This window comes from Syzygium oleosum, unplaced genomic scaffold, assembly GCF_021117445.2.
Source record: "Syzygium oleosum isolate NSW1041296 unplaced genomic scaffold, Sole_v2.1 Sole_v2.36, whole genome shotgun sequence".
NCBI classification, from domain to species: Eukaryota; Viridiplantae; Streptophyta; class Magnoliopsida; order Myrtales; family Myrtaceae; genus Syzygium; species Syzygium oleosum.
The window spans coordinates 72,501-77,500 of record NW_026607520.1 but is presented as its reverse complement, the minus strand read 5'-3'; positions in this window follow the sequence as shown (position 1 = coordinate 77,500).

Below are 5,000 nucleotides of genomic sequence, written 5' to 3'. Positions count from 1 at the left end.
CTCCGAAGAAAGGCTGGGAGTGGAAGCAGCTGCTGTGTCCCCCCCTAACACTAGATCTCGCACTTTTGCATCCAGTGCTTCTGAGGATATGCTGAAACCCTCACCCGGTTCCACACATAGCTCGAAATGCCCTATGAGTGTGCCTAGCCCGTCCTCCTCAAAAAAGAAATCTAAGAGGAGGAGGCCAAGGAAAGCTCAGAGATAGATTCCCTCCCTTCCTAAATGTTTTTTGGAATATGGAACATCAGGGGGCTAGTTGAACCCCTAAGACAAGCAGAAATTCGCTCCTTCATTAGGAAGAATCATCTTTGCTGTATTGGTATAATAGAAACTAAAGTCAAAGAGTCTCGGTTCATGGAGATTTCTAAAGACCTTTTTGCTAACTGGAATTGGTTATCTAACTATGAATTCTCACCCCTTGGAAGAATATGGCTTGGTTGGGACCCAAATGAGATTGAGATGGACGTCCATTACTCTTCTTCTCAACTAATTCATGCTCAAACAAGGATGCTGCACATGAACAAAACTTGTATGCTTACAGTAGTATATGGAGAACACACTTTCATGCTTCGAAGACATTTGTGGGCTGACCTGATTCGGCTCTCCTCTTGTGACCTCCCTTGGCTTGTTGCTGGGGATTTCAATGCGATTAAAGATCCAGACGATAGAGTGGGCAGCTCTACTCCGTGGATTCCAGCTTTTGATGATTTTAAGGAATGCCTCAACCAAGCGGGACTGGAGGATCTCCGTTATGTTGGGTGTAGGTTCACTTGGTCGCACTCCTCAGGTGCCAACCGGAAAATGCGTAAAATTGACCGAGTGCTCACCAATGATAGATGGTCTCAAATCTTCTCTTACTCGGAAGCTCACTTCCTTCCTTCGGGTATTTCGGATCATTCCCCTATGAAGATCAAGATTGTTCCTCCGACTACTTCCAACAAGCCTTTCAAGTTTTTCAACTTTTGGGCCTCTCATCCATTGTTTCTGGATCTAGTCACTCAAGTGTGGGATGCGCATATTGTGGGTTCACCTATGTTCAGTGTTTGCTGCAAACTTAAAGATATCAAGGCTAAGCTGAAACAATTGAACCGTAGTTCCTTCTCGGATATTTCCACAAGAACGAATGTGCTAGAGCGGACCTATTCCTTGTTCGGACGGCTTTGGACTCGAACCCTTTCGACCGCGAGCCTCCTTGCAAGAGAAGTGGAGCTTCAAAGATTATTTTCCGACCTGAGACTACAAGAAGAATCCTTTTACAGACAAAAATCCAGAATCCGTTGGATTAAGGAAGGGGACATGAATACCAAGTTCTTTCATCATCATGTCAACCAAAGACGTCTCCATAATAGAATCTTATCTGTTTCAACAGACGATGGGGAGTTTATTACTGAACCTCTGGCGGTCAGGAATCATATTGTTTGTCACTTTCAGCAACTACTCACCAGTAGTTCTATTACTATCCAGCCCTCAGTCCGGGAGGTGGGTGGTTTTATTGACAGGACTTTAGATGAGAATCAACAGCTATTCTTAAAACAACCGGTAACCGATGAGGAAATCCAAACTACCCTATTTTCACTTGCTAAAGGCAAGGCTCCTGGTCCAGATGGATTCAACGTTGAATTTTTCAAACTCACATGGGGGATTACTGGGCCTTCTATCTTGAGGGCGGTTAAGAACTTCTTTGAAACTGGCCACTTACTCAAAGAGGTTAACAATACCATCTTAACATTGGTACCGAAAACCCCCAATGCGTCGAGTATGAATGACTTCCGACCAATTGCGTGTTGCAATACCCTTTATAAATGCATATCCAAAATTCTCGCAAGGCGTATCGCGCAGGTTTTACCTATGCTAATTGGACCGGCCCAAACGGCATTCGTCAGAGGTCGTAGAATAAGCGACAACATTATGATCGCTCAGGAATTGTTTGCGGACTTCCACCATGAGTCTTACTTTCCAAAGTGCGCCATCAAGGTGGACTTCCAAAAAGCATATGACACGATTGAGTGGAGCTTCATCCAGAAGGTGCTTGCAGCCTTCAAATTTCCGGAGAACTTTACTAAGCTAGTTTTGGCTTGCATATCCACCGCCAAATTCTCAGTTGCAATAAATGGTGATCTTCATGGCTTCTTTGCTAGTACCCGGGGAATACGACAAGGAGATCCACTGTCGCCGTATTTATTTGTTTTAGCTATGGAAATCTTCTCGGGTGTGCTGAGGGATAAAACTCATAACCCGGACTTCCAATGGTTCTGGCGATGCAAGAAAGTGCGCACCTCCCATCTGTTCTTCGCGGATGACGTCCTTATATTCGCACAAGCGCACTTGAGATCTATACAACTAATCAAGGAAGCAATCGACTTGTTCTCGAATTGGTCTGGTCTAAGACCAAATGCCAGGAAAAGCAATATTTATCTCTCGGGAGGGAACCCGGAGTTACATAGTGGCCTTCTACACTGCCTCGGATTTCAACAAGGCTCACTCCCTTTTCGATACCTAGGCGTGCCAGTCATATCTTCGAGGCTTCGGAAAGAGGATTGTAAATGCTTGATTGATTCCATAACGTCCCGTGTCCGATCTTGGACTCACCGGTTCTTGTCTTTTGCGGGCCGACTGCAACTTATCCGATCGGTCCTCGTTTCTATCCAGGTGTACTGGGCCACCATCTTCTCTCTTCCTAAGTCGGTGCTTTATGGTATCGAGACTATTTTGAGACAATTCCTGTGGAAGGGCCCTGATTTAGGTACGGGCGGTGCTAAAGTTGCATGGGATACGGTATGCCTACCTAAAGAAGAAGGAGGTCTTGGAATCCGAAGACTCACTGATTATAATAGAGCTATGATGCTCAAACACATATGGCTTCTTTTCACCGATAAAGAGTCCATGTGGTGCAAGTGGATACACACAAACTTTATCAAAAGCTCTAACTTCTGGCTTGTTCCTAAGCCCACTTTCTGTTCCTGGACGTGGAAGAAAATCCTAGATATGCGAGAATATGCTCGGACTATTTTTCGCTGGAAAATTGGTAATGGTCATTCAGTCTCTTTGTGGTTTGATTGGTGGCACGACAGAGGCCCACTATACCTTCTGTTCAATGATACGGACATCTATCAGTCTCGTATTCCCCGGGACTCGACTGTTCGGGCCTTCTATGACTCGGTATGGCAACATTCATATACTTTGGATACTATATTGAACTGGACGGAACCTCCACCAAATTTTGAGGAGGACATTGAGGATGAGTTGATTTGGGCTCCTCAACCATCCCCTACCTTCTCGGTGGCGACAGCTTGGAACCATATAAGAAGAAAAGGACTGCCGGTTCAGTGGCATTCATTTGTATGGGATCATCATATTGCTCCTCGCCACTCCTTCCTTCTATGGATCATTTCCCTCAATCGATTACCTACTCAGACTGCTCTTATGCATAATAGCAGGATTGATGCCGCTTTATGTGCTTTTTGTGGGGCTACTCCGGACTCAATCAATCACCTATTCTTTCAGTGTTCCTCTACAAGAAGTCTGGCGTTCTTTTGGGCAACTAATTGCTATATTCCATGGCGAAACCGTCCGTGGCATGAGCATATAACATGGGCAATGAAGGTTTATGGAGGATCATCTTTTGCTCATCGTCTCACCAGGTTCTCATTTGGTGCTCTTTGTCATATAATATGGACTGAAAGAAACAACTCTATCTTCCGAAACAAGAGTATTTTCATTCCTGGAATGCGCAATCATATGATCAAAGTGGTGAAGGATAAAGCTTCAACCCTTGGAAGAGTTGCAGACACGCCAATGAATAGGAGATTACAAAGGAGTTGGGGGCTATCATCTTCCATATTTACTTAGTTGGTTTGTCTTAGCCTTCCTTTGTATAGCTATGGCCTCCTTTGTTTTGAGGTTTAGGTTGCCGTGTTCCACTGGTTTGTATAGTCCCTTTGGAACTTGGTCTTTCTTTAGCCTTGTAAGTGACCTTTTGTTCATTCGGGGCCCTGGGTTGTCTCTTGTGATTTGTATAGTCCTTGCTGGACCGCTCTTGAACCTATATGGACAGTTATGTCCTAATAGGGTCAGGTTTTGGTTTGAGCTTTAGCTTGTAGTTGGTGTTTGAGATAGTTATATATACACTTACCTTTACCAAAAAAAAAAAAAAAAACAACTGCGAAAGCATTTGCCAAGGATGTTTTCATTAATCAAGAACGAAAGTTGGGGGCTCGAAGACGATCAGATACCGTCCTAGTCTCAACCATAAACGATGCCGACTAGGGATCGGCGGATGTTGCTTTTAGGACTCCGCCGGCACCTTATGAGAAATCAAAGTTTTTGGGTTCCGGGGGGAGTATGGTCGCAAGGCCGAAACTTAAAGGAATTGACGGAAGGGCACCACCAGGGAGTGAGCCCGCGGCTTAATTTGACTCAACACGGGGAAACTTACCAGTCCGGACATAGTAAGGATTGACAGACGAGAGCTCTTTCTTGATTCTATGGGTGGTGGTGCATGGCCGTTCTTAGTTGGTGGAGCGATTTGTCCGGTTAATTCCGATAACGAACGAGACCTCACCGCTAACTAGCTATGTGGATGTACATCTCCACGGCCGCCTTCTTAGAGGACTATGGCCGCTTAGGCCAAGGAAGTTTGAGGCAATAACAGTGCCGTGATGCCCTTAGATGTTCCGGGCCGCACGCGCGCTACACCGATGTATTCAACGAGTCTATAGCCTTGGCCGACGGGCCCGGGTAATCTTTGAAATTTCATCGTGATGCGGATAGATCATTGCAATTGTTGGTCTTCAACGAGGAATTCCTAGTAAGCGCGAGTCATCGGCTCGCGTTGACTACGTCCCCCCCTTTGTACACACCGCCCGTCGCTCCTACCGATTGAATGGTCCTGAAGTGTTGTCGGATCGCGGCGACGTGGGCGGTTCGCCGCCGATGACGTCGCGAGAAGTCCACCGAACCTTATCATTTAGAGGAAGGAGAAGTCGTAACAAGGTTTCCGT